Source organism: Pristiophorus japonicus, chromosome 1 (genome assembly GCF_044704955.1).
Source record: "Pristiophorus japonicus isolate sPriJap1 chromosome 1, sPriJap1.hap1, whole genome shotgun sequence".
Classification (NCBI taxonomy): Eukaryota; Metazoa; Chordata; class Chondrichthyes; family Pristiophoridae; genus Pristiophorus; species Pristiophorus japonicus.
The window spans coordinates 145,888,232-145,905,595 of NC_091977.1; positions in this window are offsets into that span (position 1 = coordinate 145,888,232).

Below are 17,364 nucleotides of genomic sequence, written 5' to 3' on the forward strand. Positions count from 1 at the left end.
CACAGCACACACTCGGGTATAGTAATGATGAAAGCAATAGCCAGATCCCACGTGTGGTGGCCTGGTATCAACTCTGACTTAGAGTCCTGTGTACGGCAATGCAGCGTGTGTGCTCAGTTGAGCAACGCGCCCAGAGAGGCACCACTAAGTTTGTGGTTCTGGCCCTCCAGACCATGGTCGAGGATCCATGTCGACTATGCAGGCCCATTTCTCGGCAAAATGTTCCTGGTGGTGGTGGATGCTTTTTCAAAATGGATTGAATGTGAAATAATGTCGGGAAGCACCGCCACCGCCACCATTGAAAGCCTGAGGGCCATGTTTGCCACCCACGGCCTGCCTGACATACTGGTCAGTGACAAATGGCCACGTTTCACCAGTGCCGAATTTAAAGAATTCATGACCTGTAATGGGATCAAACATGTCACCTCGGCCCCATTTAAACCAGCCTCCAATGGGCAGGCAGAGCGGGCAGTACAAACAATCAAACAGAGCCTTAAATGAGTCACAGAAGGCTCACTCCAAACCTGCCTGTCCCAAGTATTGCTCAGCTATCGCACGAGACCCCACTCTCTCACAGGGGTGCCCCCGGCTGAGCTACTCATGAAAAGGACACTTAAAACCAGACTCTCGCTGGTTCACCCCAACCTGCATGATCAGGTAGAGAGCAGACGGCAGCAACAAAATGTAAACGATGGTCGTGCCAATGTGTCACGGGAAATTTATCTGAATGACCCAGTGTATGTGCTAAACTATGGACATGGTCCCAAGTGGATCGCGGGCACGGTGATAGCTAAAGAAGGGAATAGGGTGTTTGTAGTCAAACTAGACAATGGACAAATTTGCAGAAAGCACCTGGACCAAACGAGGCTGTGGTTCACAGACTTCCCTGAACAACCCACAGCAGACATCACCTTTTTCGAGCCCACAACACACACCCAAAAGATCAACGACACCACCCCGGACCAGGAAATCGAATCCATCACGCCCAACAACCCTGAAAGGCCATGCTCACCCAGCAGCCCTGCAGGGCCAACAACACGCCAGCCCAGCGAGGGCACAGCCAACACACCAGAACAGACATTTGTACCTAGGCGGTCCACCAGGGAAAGAAAGGCTCCCGACCGCTTCAACTTGTAAATAGTTTTCACTTTGACTTTGGGAGGAGTGATGTTGTCTCTCTGTAAAGCATGCACTCTCATGTTCCGCCACCAAGGAGCACATCCCCTGAAGTCCCAAGGGATCCCAGCATCCCTTGGGAGCACTGTATATAAGCCGGCCCCTAAGGCCTGTTCCTCACTCTGGAGTGTCTTAATAAAGACTGAAGTCACTGTTACTTTAACCTCCCTGTGTGCAGTCTCATCTGTGTCAGGAACACAATAAATGTGACCGTCCACCTCTGGAGAGAGAGGAAGAGGAGGACGGGGAGGTGGATGCTGACCTCGGGCCACACAATCAGGCTGACGCTGAAGCCATGCCCCCACCCCCCTGTAGACTGCAGGAAAGGGCCCATGGTGGCATCATAGCTGCAAGACTCTTATGTCAGGAGCTCATAAATGAGCGCTTTGCCTGAAAAAATGTTGGTGGTATTTACAAGGCTGACACACTGCTGGGCATGCAGGACATGCATCAATAGTGTACATCACCTTAGTGACAGTTAAAGTTTAAGTTGATTGAAGTTAAGTGTAATTATACCCTTTGATGTTAAGGAATCACCAGTGTGTAACGGTGCAGCTATCTGAGCCAATGTGCAACAAGGTTATGTTGAATAAAAAACGTTTAAACCGACCATTTGTCTGAAATCATAAGTATATCTGTAAAAACCAACCCTTCCCCCCCCCCCCGCCCTCCGCTTCTCATCGCCACCTCTACCCCTTCCACTTCCCCTCCCGACTCCAAGCCGCCTCGCCGAGGAGCTCCTCAGGTGTTGCTTCATTCAGCGGGGATGACAGCAGAACCGCTGCTTGGATGGATACGGGAGAGGACGATAACGAGGTGGGAACTTGCTCTGAGCCAGAAGCAAGATGTTGCTCCTGGCTCTCATGTGTCGTTGGCAATGGGGGTGCATCACCTTGGGGTGCAGTGCCATGCTCCGGGACCACTGGAAGCCCTCTGCCACCAGTGTTCCTGGCTAACAGCTGCAGGGCCTCCTCCATCCCTTCCATATTATATATTACTTGTTGGACAAAAACTCGGTGCCAACTATATTCTTGTTGCTTATAGGCTTTTTGCTGCTGGTGAATCTCCCTCATGCCTCCCACAACAGCCAAACAAGCACACACCGCACCCACACATGTTTCAGTCCCTCTCTGCTCCCTCTCTCTCTGTCTCCTCTTCTGCGCATGTAATGATGACCCCTGACCTCATGAATCACGGGAAACGAGCGTTGCCATGACATTGCTAAGGATGGCGAAACGTTACGACAGATGGTCAGAGAGATTTAACGCAAACACCCATTTCAGTTCACTCGTGGTAATGCCCAATTTTAAAATAGAGACTAGGGGCTTTGAAAATGGGCGACAAGCCGACAATCTGAAAACCCATTTTTACCGCCCATGCCGGAAATACCACCCATTTTTGGGTGATCTGCACAAAAGTGTAAAATCTAGCCCATGAACTTATTTTTCCATATTTAAAATCAAATTTAACCACTGATTTTCTGTTTTGAAGAGGACACCTTCGTTCTTGAGCAGAACTTTCCAAACTTGTAGGACTTAGACTCATTCTAGGCTGAGCCTGTAGAGAGTTTTTCTCCAATGGCTGACCTTGATCTATATTTGGACTCTCTACATCTTCAGACTGTTTGTCTGCCAGACTCGGGCTCAGACTTAAAATCTGACTTTCTCTTGAATTTGTTTCTAGTACATCTGATGTAGGATTTGCCACTGGCACTGTACTTGTAACAAAACTATCTGATGAGTCAGAATAAATTGAATTATTCCAACTTTCAACTCTTTCCTCATGTGTAGGTAAAATATGATCAATGTGAACAAACCTAACCTTTCCATGATCAAACATCTTGAACAAATATGTGTGAGGGCCACATATCTTCACTACTATTCATGGTAACCACTTCAACCATTTATGGTGAAGGTTCTTCACTCTAACCTTCTGATTCAGTTTCACACTTCTCTCTCTTACTCTACCTCTGTCATGACTCTCTTTCTGCCTTGATTGTTTCTCTTTTACTAACTGTGCCAAATTTGGCATTAACAACAAGAACCTTGTTCAAGGCTGTCATTTGAGAAACTACTCTGCTGGTGTTCTACCAGTAGTTGTATGAGGACTATTCTGATAAGTAATCATAACATTTGCCAGTTTGTGGTCTAACAACAACTGCCGTTTCTTCACATTTGGATCCAACATTTGCTTGATGAGGGCACATTTTACAATTTGTGCTGTGCACTCTGCTGCACCATTTGAAGCATGGTGGTAAAGTGGAACTTTGGTATGTTTCACACCATTTCTGCTCATGAACTGTGTAAATTCTTCTGAACAAAATTGCGTCCCATTATCAGACACAATTTTTTCTGGGAGGCCATAAGAAGAAAACAATCTTCGCAAATTGTCTAGTGCTTTACTTGTTGTTAATTTCCACATTGTAAACACCTCTACCCATTTTAAATGATTATTTATCACTATGAACAATTGCTGTCCTTCTAGCTCAGCAAAATCTACATGTAACCTTTGCCACATCCTGGGAGGCCATTTCCATGGCTGTAATGGTACTGATGTTGGTTTCTTACTCACCGATAGATATGTTGTACACTGACTGGCGATGTACTCTATCTCTTTATCTAAACCTGGCCACCATAAGTAACTGCATGCAAAACTCTTGGTCAAGCACATTCCCAAGTGTTGGTCATGAAGATTGCCTAACAATTTGGATCTGAACTTATTTGGGATAACCACTCTTGCAACCCACATGATACAATCTTTATCCATTGACAATTCATTCCGACAAATGACATATGGGATAAATATCTTCCTCTGATACCTGGTTTGGTCATCCATTTGCTATGTAATCATACACCTTTGACATAATTGGATCACATATGGTTGCTCTACCAATCTCTTCAGCTGTGACTGGCAGCTCATCAATGTATGAAAAATAGAACACATCCTCCCTATTGGGTGTAACTCGTGATGAGGATGGCAACCTGGACATAGCATCAGTATTACTGTGATCAGCTGATTGTCTGTACTCAATGTCATACGTATATGTTGACAAAATCAAAGCCCATCTCTGCATTTGGGTTGCAGCTAAGGTTGAACTTTTGATTGAGGATTGCTGTCAGTTGCTTATGATCAGTAACAATGGTAAACTTACGACCAAACAAGTATTTATGAAACTTCTTGACCCCAAAAATCAATGCTAAAGCTTCCCTTTCGATCTGCGCGTAATTCTGCTCACTGGCACTGAGAGTGCGTGAAGCAAAATCAATTGGTCTCTCCTCCCCACTATCTAATACATGAGAGATCACTGCCCAAACTCCATATGGAGAGGCATCACATGCTAACTTGATCTCCTTAGATAGGTCACAGTGAACTAACATGGTACTCTCTACTAACTAGCTTTTACACTTTTTGAATGCTGTGTCGCATTCTTCTGTCCACTTCCACTGGACCTGTTATTTCAACAGCTCATTCAGTGGATGTAACATTGTAGACAAACTTGGGAGGAACTTCCCGTAAAAATTCAAAAGATCCAAAAATGATCAAAGTTCAGAGACATTCTTGGGAGTGGGTGCATTTCTGATTGCATCCAGCTTTCCCTTGGTTGGATGTAAACCATCTTTGGCGACTGTGCCCTAAGTACTCCATGGAGTTTTGAAATAACTCACACTTGTGAGCAATCACTCCTATTCTATGCTTCTCTAGTCATTTGAGCAATTCATTCAACATCTTTTCATGGATTTGCCTGTTGGGTGCTGAAATGAGTACGTCATCTAAATAACACACCAACCCTTCAATGCCTTGCAAAATCTGGTTCATCACCCCTTGAAATATGGCAGGGGCAGAAGGCACTCCAAATGGTAGCCTATTAAATTGATATAGGCCTAGATGAGTATTTATAGTCAAGCACTCCTTGGACTCCTCATCTAGTTCATGTTGTAGGTAGGCGTTTGTTACATCTAACTTTGAAAAGATCTGGCTACATGTCAGCATTGTGACCAATTCTTGTACATTTGGCAACGTATTGGGTGGATTACACTCTCGAACCTTGTTTATGGTTATGTTATAATCACCACACAATCTTACCTTACCATCTGACTTAGGAACAACAACAATTGATGTAGCCCAATTATTTAGATTTACCTTAGAGATAATGTTCTCAGTTTCTAGTCTTCTGCGTTCTTGTTCAACATTCTCCTTGCGTGTGTATGGTACGGTACGTAGCTTACAGTAAACTAGCATCCTTCTGCACTCTGACACTCGCCTTGAAGTCTTGGATCAGAATGCCTGTTTTGCGAAACACCTTTGGATACTGCTTGATGACATAATCTTTTGTTGCAAATTTCTTTTCCACATGAAAAATATCATTCCAATCCAGCTTCAGTGGTCCCAACCAATTTCTACCTATCAAGGCAGGCTTGTCTCCTGACACTAATATGAGAGGCAAGCTCTGAAACTGATCCTTGTATTGCACTGGTATGGTAGGGATTTGCTCTCCTGAGTAGCCTCGCAGCTCTATGTTCGATTTCTCCAGTCGAAAATCACGCAACTTGTCGAGATATAGCAATTCCGGTACTACGCTCACAGATGCACCAGGGTCGATTTCCATGGTTATCCTGGTTCCTGCAACGTCTACTTGGATGATGATACTTTGCGAATCGCTGTTAAATACCTTCGTGCTCCTGATGACATGTATTTCCAGAACCTCCTCATCCTGCTGATTCTCTTCAATGCTATGTAGTGTCTGGCGATTTCTACTTATAGCATTGAATGTCGGTTTACTCTTCAGTCAGCATGCCTTCGCAAGATGCCCAGTTCTCTTGCAGCAGAAACATTCTGCCTTCACATATGGACAGCTTTGACAATGTGTTGTCCCAGCCACCGATAGCATGACTTCAGTGAACTGTTACCTTGGCCAGTTGCTGATCCCTTGGGGTCCAACTGCCTTTTACTTTTAGCCTGCAGGCAATTCATCTCGGTTGTCTGACAACTGGAAATGGTGCGAGATTCTCGGGAGTATTGGTCAGCCATATCCATCGACATAGCTGTCTGACAAGCTAAATCGAAAGTCAAATTAGGGGTTGTCAACAATTTCCTTCTGATTCCTTCATTTTGCAACCCACAAACAAAGCGGTCACGCAATGCTCGGTCCTAAAAGTTTCCTAAATGACAGTGAATGGATAGCTTTTTTAAAGCTACAAGGTACTTACTGATACCCTCATTATTTAATTGATTTTGTCTTCCAAAACAATGGGGTCAAAATTGTCCACCGCCCAAAACGAGTTGCATCTACGGTTTTCGATGTGTTCGGTCTGACCCAATGCATGGGATCGCCAATCGGGAGAAATTCAGCACTTTGTGCTTTCCTTTGAAGCGGAGCAGAAGTGGCCTCACCATCGGGGCAGAAGTGAGGTCACATTGGAGCAGCCGCCATTAGTGGGGCGGAAGTGGAAGTGGCTCGGAGTAGCTGATGCTCGAAGTCATCACGCCACACTGATGACATCATTGTGCTGGCACGTCATAACGTCCCTCCCCTTCAGTTAAAGGGGAGGGCCACTGCAAATTCTGCAGCCACTTCAGTGGCAAACACTGGCCCACCAGGGAGGGTTTCGACTGGGCCAGCAGTCTGACATAATTGTCAGCCAGACCTGGCAGTCGGCCGGCAAAAAAAAAAAAGAGTTGCCAGCAACACTACCTCCCCTTTAAGGGCAGTCACGCCGCCAATGCACAGTAAGGGTACTGACAGCAAACATAGGCAGTGGCACTGACCTATGGCAGCGTAGCTCCCACAGGGCAATTTTCAAAAGGGACAATTTCCCATGGTGCAATTTTGGGAAGGGGTCACTGCCTGTCAGTAAGGGGTCGGCGCGTGCATGCCGCGGTGGGAAAACGAGCGGAGTGGTCCCCTACACTGTTCCAAAATTGAGGAAGAGCATATATACCATGGAGACTGCTGAAGCCCCCTGCTTGCACATATGTCATTCTGATATGCCTCCTAAATTCAATCAGATTTACAGTGAAGGAGCTCCAGGTATTATATTAATAATGCCTCTCCTTTCACCTCTGTGATTTGAGTTTGTATCTAACCCAGACTGATGGGATTAAAGTCTTCTCTGATTGCTGACATGGATGATTTACCAATGTTCAATGAGAATAGTTACTGCTGATAGTGAGGTTAAAATCCAGCAAAGTATTTTTATGTTGGAAATTCACTTCTGATGGACATACATTCTGTTGTGCAATTCCACAATGAAACAATTCATCTATTCTTCATACTTATAACTGGGACATTTAGGGCATGAAATTGCATAAACCTTAAAAACGGGTTGGGGAGCGCGATCTGCTCGTGCCTGTTCAAAGTGGTGCAGGCAGCATACAAATTTTGTGCTGCCTACCTATTAACATGATTGGGGTGCTGATCGCAGCGCTAAATGCACTGCTGGTTGGCTTAGCGCTCAACAGGGGGCCAATATTGGGTGCAGTCAACTGGCCAATAATTAAAGGGGAGGTGCTTTGTTGCAAAGCACCTCATTGTCATGCTGAAGCCATGGCCCAACAGGAAAGAGAGGGCAAGAAAGTTCTCAGATGTGGCACTGAAGGCATTGGTCCTGGGGGTGCACAGAAGATGTCAGGCCCTCTACCTGCAGATTGGCAGGAAGCTTTCTAGGCAGCACAGCATAAGGCATTGGGAGGAGATGGCACAAGCTGAACGTGCTAAGTCTTGTCCCCTCGATCTGGATCCAGTGCCGCAAGAAGTTTAATGACCTCACACAAGTGGTCAAGGTCAGCGAATTTATCTTCAAATGCCACATCCCACTATCTGCACCACTAGCCTCACACACTGCTCAATGCACCACACCCCATCACTCACCGACCAAACACAACTTATATCTCACAGTCATAGCTTCACCTCATCCTCAAGCACTTACCACTGCTGCAAGACTCACACCCACATCTGATACCTTGCCCACAATGCCAGCTGCATGGCAGGCACATCATCCAAACACACTACACCACACTCACTGACACACCTCCCTTTCTCTTGCAGGCTGAGGTGGCTCACACCGCCATGAGCTGCAGCAGACGAGCAATACATTTCCTCATTTCCTATTGCAGCATCTTCGACTGAGATTGCCAATTAGTGACAAATCAGAAGATGTTTGTTCTGTGGGACTGTGCCCACTAGGAAATGAAACAAGAAAGGCCAAATATATTTCTAATGGGATCCTTATGTACTGTAATAAATAGGAAAAAGTAATGAACATCGACGTGCTTCAAACTGAATTTGAAATGTAAGGTATGATTCCGGCTCCCAGGATCACAGGTTGGAGAAGCTGGCTGCTATTTTGAAGCTCGATCTCTGACACATGTTCTCTGTGAGGGCGACTTCCCCACTGAGAGTGCTGAATTGCAGAGTCACCTCTGTAAAAAAACAGCAGATAGTGGAAAACCGACATAAAAACAACAATGGTACATCAGTCATCAATATCTGAAAGCTAGTCCATGATAGAGAATTATACCTGAAATGTTAACTGATCTTTCTTTCTCGGGCAATGATTTACTTGTGCATTTCCAGCATTTTGTGTTTTTATTTAAAAATGGGTTATTGTAGTGTTCGATATATTTGCAGGAAAGTGCAAGTCTGGGATGCTGCTGGAATGCGTCAGTGAGCAACCCTGATCAGGCAGTGAAAGTAGTTTATTTAACCAGAAATCACGTTAGCCATATGACCCAGTTCTGTCTGTCTGTCATATGCAGTTGTACAGTGGCACTTCCCGGGAAGTTGCCCCGGAGATTTGGGGGGCACTGCACCCCACTGTTGGCTTCCTGGGCCGGAGCGCAACCGGCGATGACGTCTTCGCTGTGCGTGCTGACCTCTCACTGCCCCGTGCTGACCGCTTAATGCCCAGTGGGAAAAATTGCCCTGTGGGTCACGAAGCTTGCAGACATCCGCTGCCAGGGTGCATCTTAAAGGGGGGGCCTTTCATGCCCCAGGCCACCATCTTTAGTTGTCGGCTGACACTTGGGTCAGCCCGGCAATGGCGGCCCTCGCGTTGACTTGTCTGCCATCATGCGGCCCAGCACTCCATTTTGGGTACCGGGCTGCTGGCCTGGTCGATCATGTCCCTGGTGGCTCAGTGGCGGCCACCAAAGGGTCCGCAGAGTGTACAGCGGTGCTCCACTTTAATTGAAGGGGAGGGGCATTGTAGTGCGTTTGCGGGAGAGCCCCTCAAAGGAAGCGGAGCACCAGAGACAGCACTCCGCATCCACTGAGGGGTGCACATCCCTATTCTGCATCAGGGCGGGACTTCTGGGACGGGCATAGGAAGTCACGGCCCTGGAGGTTGCGACTTCAATTGGGGCAAAGGACAATTTCTAGCCCAAAATTTTGGGACAAACTCTTCAAACTCCCAACGTACGGCATTGCAGGAGCACCTTCACCACACGGATTGCAGTAGTTCAAGAAGGCGGCTCACCAATGCCATTTCAAAGGCAATTAGGGATGGGCAATAAATGCCGGCCTTGCCAGAGAGGCCCACCTCCCGAGAATGACTATGAAAAACAAGTTGAATGAGTCGATAATATTTTTTTGTCATTCTGGGAAGTGGGCGTCGCTGGCAAGGCCAGCATTTATTGCCCATCCCTAATTGCCCTTGAGAAGGTGGTGGTGAACCACCTTCTTGAATTGCTGCAGTCCTTGTGGTGAAGGGAGGGAGCTCCCTCCCTAACAGTGCTGTTAGGGAGGGAGCTCCAGGATTTTGACATGGCGACAATGAAGGAACGCTGATATATTTCCAAGTTGGGATGGTGTGTAACTTGGAGGAGAACTTGCAGATGATGGTGTTCCCATGTGCCTGCTGCCCTTGCCCTTCTAGGTGGTAGAGGTCGCAGGTTTGGGAGGTGCTGCCGAAGAAGCCATGGTGAGTTGCTGCAGTGTATTTATACATAAGAACATAAGACATAAGAAATAGAAACAGGAGTAAGCCTGCTCCGCCATTCAATATCATGGCTGATGTGATCATGGACTCAGCTCCACTTCCCTGCCCGCTCACCATAAACCCTTATCCCCTTATCGTTTAAGAAACTGTCTATTTCTATCTTAAATTTATTCAATACTTCCACAGCTCTCTGAGGCAGTAAATTCCACAGATTTACAACCCTCTGAGAGAAGAAATTTCTCCTCATCTGTTTTAAATGGGCGGCCCCTTATTCTAAGATCATGTCCTCTAGTTCTAGTCCCCCCCCTCAGTGGAAACATTCTCTCTGCATCCACCTTGTCAAGCCCATGATACACACTGCAGCCACAGTGCACCGGTGGTGGAGGGAGTAAATGTTGAAGGTGATGTATGGGGTACCAATCAGACTGCTTTGTCCTGGATGGCGTCAAGTTTCTTGTTGTTGGAGCTGCACTCATCCAGGCAAGTGCAGAGTATTTCATCACAATCCAGACTTGTGCCTGGTAAATGATGGAAAGGCTTTGGGGAGTCAGGAGGTGAGACACTCGCCACAAAATAGCCTTGGACCTGTTCTTGTTGCCACAGTATTTATGTGGCTGATCCAGTTAAGTTTCTGGCCAATGGTGACCCCCAGGATGTGGGTGGTGGGGTATTCGGTGATGGTAATGCCGTTGAATATCAAGGGGCGGTGGTTAGACTCTCGCTTATTGGAGATGGGTCATTGCCTGGCACTTGTGTGGCGCAAATGTTACTTGCCACTTATCAACCCAAGACTGAAAGTCATCCAGGTCTTGCTGCATGTGGATACAGACTGCTTCATTTTCTGAGGAGTTGCGAATGGAACTGAACACTGTGCAGTCATCAGCGAACATCCCCACTTCTGACCTTATGATGGAGGGAAGGTCATTGATGAAGCAAATGAAGATGAAGATGGACACTACCCTGAGGAACTCCTGCAGTGATGACCTGGGGCTGTGATGATTGATCTCCAACAACCACAACCATCTTCCTTTGAGCTAGGTATGACTCCAGCCAGTGGAGTGTTTATCCCCTGATTCCCATTGACTTCAGTTTTACTAGGACTCCTTGATGCCACACTCGATCAAATGCTATCTTGATGTGAAGGGCAGTCACTCTCACCTCACCTCTGGAATTCAAATCTTTTGTCCATGTTTGGCTCAAGGCAGTAATGAGGTCTGGGGCCGAGTGGTCCTGGTGGAACCCAAACTGGGCATCAGTGAACATGTTATTGGTAAGTGCCGCTTGATTGCATGGTTGACGACAACTTCCATCACTTTGCTGATGATTGAGAGTGGACTGATTGGCTGGAATGGATTTGTCCTGCTTTTTGTGGACAGGACACACCTGGGCAGTTTTCCACATTGCCAGATAGATGCCAGTGTTGCAGCTGTACTGGAACAGCTTGGCTAGAGGAGCAACTTTTCTGCAGCACAAGTCTTCAGCATGACAACCAGGATGTTGTCAGGTCCCATAGCCTTTGCTATATCTAACTCTCTCTTGAATATATCCAATGAACTGACATCAACAACTCTCTGCGTTAGGGAATTCCACAGGTTAACAACTCTCTGAATGAAGAAGTTTCTCCTCATCTCAGTCCTAAATGGTTTACCCCTTATCTTTAGACTATGTCCCTTGGTTCTGGACTTCCCCAACACCGGGAACATTCTTCCTGCATCTAACCTGTCCAGTCCCGTCAAAATCTTATGTGTTTCTATGAGATCCCCTCTCATTCTTCTATACTCCAATGAATACAGGCCCAGTCAATCCAGTCTCTCCTCATATGTCAGTCCTGCCATCCCGGGAATCAGTCTGGTGAACCTTCGCTGCACTCCCTCAATAGCAAGAACGTCCTTCCTCACATTAGGAGACCAAAATTGAACACAATATTCCAGGTGAGGCCTCACCAAGACCCTGTACAACTGCAGTAAGACCTCCCTGCTCATATACTCAAATCCCCTAGCTATGAAGGCCAACATACCATTTGCCTTCTTCACCGCCTGCTGTACCTGCATGGCAACTTTCAATGACTGATGTGCCATGACACCCAGGTCTCATTGCACCTCCCCTTTTCCTAATCTGCCGCCATTCAGATATTATTCTGCCTTCGTGTTTTTGCTATCAAAGTGGATAACCTCACATTTATCCACATTATACTGCATCTGCCATGCATTTTCCCACTCACCTAACCTGTCCAAGTCACCCTGCAGTCTCTTAATGTCCTCCTCACAGCTCACACTGCCACCCAGTTTAGTGTCATCTGCAAACTTGGAGATATTACACTAAATTCCTTCATCTAAATCATTAATGTATATTGTAAATAGCTGGGGTCCCAGCACTGAGCCCTGCGGTACCCCACTAGTCATTGCCTGCCATTCTGAAAAGGACCCATTTATCCTGACTCTCTGCTTCCTGTCTGCCAACCAGTTCTCTATCCACGTCAGTACATTACCCCCAATACCATGTGTTTTAATTTTGCACACTAATTTCTTACATGGGACCTTGTCAAAAGCCTTTTGAAAGTCCAAATACACCACATCCAGTGGTTCTCCCTTGTCCACTCTACCAGTTACATCCTCAAAAAATTCAAGAAGATTTGTCAAGCATGATTTCCCTATCATAAATCCATGCTGACTTGGACTGATCCTGTCACCGCTTTCCAAATGCGCTGCTATTTCATCTTTAATAATTGATTCCAACATTTTCCCCACTACTGATGTCAGGCTAACCAATCTATAATTACCCATTTTCTCTCTCCCTCCTTTTTTAAAAAGTGGTGTTACATTAGCTACCCTCCAGTCCATCGGAACTGATCCAGAGTCAATAGACTGTTGGAAAATGATCACCAATGCATCCACTATTTCTGGGGCCACTTCCTTAAGTACTTTGGTATGCAGACTATCAGGCCCTGGGGATTTATCGGCCTTCAATCCCATCAATTTCCCTAACACAATTTCCTGCCGAATAAGGACTTCCTTCAGTTCCTCCTTCTCACTAGACCCTCAGTCCCCTAGTATTTTTGGAAGGTTATTTGTGTCTTCCTTCGTGTTCAACTGGTCTGCCGTTTCTTTGTTCCCCATTATAAATTCACCTGAATCTGACTGCAAGTGACCTACGTTTGCCTTCACTAATCTTTTTCTCTTCACATATCTATAGAAGCTTTTGCAGTCTGTCTGTTCTCCTCATGTCTGTTCTCTCATCACCTGCCGCAGGCCCAGTCTGGCAGCTATGTCCTTCAGGACTCTGCCAGCTCAGCCAGTAGTGGTATGACCTAGCCACTCTTGGTGATGGACATTGAAGTTCCCCACCCAGAGTACATTCTGTGCCCTTGCTACCCTTAGTGGTGTTCAACATGGAGGAGTTGAAGGAGGACGGTAGGTGGTAATCAGCAGGAGGCTTCCTTGCCCATGCTTGACCTGAAGCCATGAGACTTCATGGGTCCAGATTCAATGTTGAGGACTCCCAGAGCCAGTCCCTCCTGACTGTGTACCATTGTGCCACCACCTCTGGTGGGTCTGTCTTGTCGGTAGGATGGGACATACCCAGGGATGGTGATGGAGGAGCCTGGGACATTGGTGGAAAGGTATGATTTTGTGAGTATGACGATGTCAGGCTGTTGCTTGACTAGTCTGTGGGACAGCTATCTCAATTTTGGCACAAGTTCCCAAATGTTAGTGAGGAGGACTTTGCAGGCTAGACTGGGCTGGGAGTTGCATTGTTGTATCTGAAGCCAGTGCCAAGGTCGATGCCAGGTGGTCTGTCCGGTTTATTCTTATTAATGTTTCTTGCAGCGGTTTGTTACAACTGAGTGGCTTGTTAGGCAATTTCAGGGGCAGTTAAGAGTCAAGCACATTGTTGTGGGTCTGGAGTCACATATAGACCAGACCAGGTAAGGATGGCAGATTTCCACACCTAAAAGGCATTAATTATGTTTTTTTAACGACAATCCAGTAGTTTCATTGTCACCATTACTGGCTTTTTATTCCAGATTTATTTAATTAACTGAATTTAAATTCCCAAGCTGCCAAATGGGATTTGAACTCATGTCTCCAGATTGTTAGTCCAGGCCAGGATTACTAGTCCCGTAACTTAAACACTATGCTACCATTCCCATACTGGATGGGATAACAGCCATCCAAAATGAAATGGTTTAAAATAAGTCTGTGGGAGTACTTTTATTGTAGTATTCTCTTCTTTCTGTTCATCGACTATTTCATTTATTTAACTATGAGGGAAAAACATTTGTATCTGTTTGGAGAAACAGCAGGTATCCTTTCTCTTGCTATGTCAAGCAATACTGGGCACAGGCCTAAAAGCTCCCTTATGTCGGTTCATTGGAGGTGAAATTGTTCTACACTAGTAATGCAAAACAAGCTTGCAGTGAATTGGCTGCGAATTTTAGAATTTTCTTTCTCATTCACTTCAATTGGTGAATACCAACTTCACCCACATTGTCACTCTCATGAGGGGCAAGACCATGTGTTGCAGTGCTGGGCACAGGCACCGAGTGCTATTGGTGTGCGATAAAGATGTGTGTTTAAATTCAGGTGCTGTATGTCCCTATTTTCTGTTTCACATATTTTCTAAAACTCAAAAGTATACCTTTTCATGTAGCCATTTACAGAGATAGGTGGGGGAGGTGAAAATAGACATTTAATGGCTGCTGGGCTAATAAGAAATGCCAGTTTGAAAGTTGAGATTTAGCAAGCAATTTTCAGATTAATTGATAATTATCATGATTTGAACGTGCCTGCAGGCACTGAAACCAACAACTGCAGGTTTGGAATTAGGGGTTGGAAATTCAGTCGCGCCTCTGTTGCGGAGCTAATCCCGGGCGGAGGCAAATGGTTTGCGACTGCCGCCACAAAATTCATCAGCTGGACCATGAGTTTGGAGCTGAGCGCTAAGGGAGGCGTTGCACATCTCTTTTAGGGTGCTAGGCCTGCTGAGCAAGTGTCAATCCCAAGCTAAACAGCTGGCCTCGGAGCGACCTAAGAGAGGACTCGTGGGGCGGGGAGTGGGGGCGGGGGGGCGGCGGGGGGGAGAGAGAGAAAATCTGAAAAAAAAACACCAAAACCATTCCGGCGACAGAAACAAACCATTTATGGCGCAAAATTTACCATTCTGCCTGGATTAGCGCTGCAACAGAGGTGCGATCGAATTTCCACCCAGTGGAGTTCAATGGCTGGGAGTGGAAGGGTGTCACAAGTAGCAAGGGGGAGGGCACCCAGGTACTTCGATGCAGCACTGGTGGTCCTAGAGGAAGAAGTAGAGAGGAGGAGGATTGTCCTCTACCTGCAGTGGAGAAGGAGGCCACAGAGGCAGCTGATGCGCGGATGTGGGAGGAGATCGCCGAGAAGGTCACATCCAGGAGCACTGGCCCCAGGGCATGGCTCCAGTGCTGCAAAAAATGTAATGACTTGTCAAGAGTGGGCAAGGTATGGTCCCATCTCACAAAGGCACTTCTCAATAACTGCACCACCATCCCCAGCATCACAATGTCAACACGCTTGATCTACCATCTAACTATACACTGACATTCACACACCCACACTATTGCATCCAACATGCAAAACTCTTGGTGAAGCACATTCCCAGGTGCTGGTCATGAAGATCTCCTAATAATTTGGACCTGAACTTATTTGGAATAACTACTCTTGCACCCCACATGATACAATCTTTATCCACTGACACTACGAATGAAGTATAGATGAATATCTTCCTCTTGACACTTGGTTTGGCCAGTCATTTTTGACATAACTGGGTCACATTTGGTTGCTTTACCAATCTCTTCAGCCGTGACTGGCAGTTCATAAATGTATGAAAAATAGAACACTTCTTTCCTATTGGGTGTAACTTGTGATGGGGATGGCAACCTAGACATAACATTGGTATTACCATCTGACTTAGGTACAGCAACAACGGGTGTGGCCCTATTACTTAGATCTATCATGGAGATAATGTTCTCAGTTTCTAGTCTTTTGAGTTCTTGCTCAACTTTCTCCTTGAGTGCATATGGTATGGAACGTGACTTACAGTAAGCTGGTCTAGCGTCCTTCTGCTCTCTGTCACTCACCTTGAAGTCTTGGATTGGACTGCCTGTTTCACGGAACACCTTTGGATACTGCTTGATGGCATCATCTGTTGATGCAAATTTCGTTTCCACATGAAAAATCTCATTCTAATCCAGCTTAAGTGATCCCAACCAATTTCTACCTACCAAGGCAGGCTTGTCTCCTGATACTACTATGAGAGGTAAGCTCTGAAACTGATCCTTGTATTTCACTAGTATGGTGATACATCCTACCATAGGAATTTGCTCTCCTGAGTAGCCTCGCAACTCTATCTTCGATTTCTCTGGTGGAAACTCACAGAACTTGTTGAGATATAGCGATTCCAGTACTATGCTCATGGATGCACCAGTGTAAGATTTCCATGGGTATCCAGGTTCCTGCAACATCTACCTGGATGATGATACATAACGAATCGTTATTAGATACCCTTGAGCTCCTGATAACGTGTATCTCCAGAAATTCCTCATCCTGTGCTTCCCTTCAATGCTATGTAGTTTCTGGCGATTTCTACTTGTAGCATTGAAGGTCGGTTTACTCTTCAGTTGGCATGCCTTCGCAAGATGCCCAGTTTTCTAGCAGCAGAAACACTCTGCCTTCACATATGGACAGCTTTGGGCAATGTGTTGTTTCAGATACCAATAGCACAACTTCAATGCTTTGTTACCTTGGCCAGTTGCTGAGGTCTTGGGGTCCAACTGCCTTTTACTTTTAACCTGCAGGCGATTCACCTCAGTTGTCTGACAACTGGAAATGGTGTGAAATTCTTTGAAATATTGATTGGGCATATCCATTAACATAGCAGTATGACAAGCTAAATCAAAAGTCAAGTTAGGAATTGTCAACAATTTCCTTCTGATTGCTTCATTTTTCATCCCACAAACAAAGTGGTCACTCAATGCTCAGTCCTGAAAGTTTCCGAAATGATAGTGACTGGATAGCTTTTTTAAAACTACAATGTACTTACTGATACCCTCGTCAGTTAATTGAATTCGTATTACAAAATGATAACTTCCACCAATTACCAGGTGCTGTTCTCACTTGGTTATAATCTCCGTCAGTGGCATGTCCTTTGGCTTGACAGGAACAAGCACATTTTTCAGGGTTTCATACACCTCGGGGCCTGCCTCAGTCAAGAAAATAGC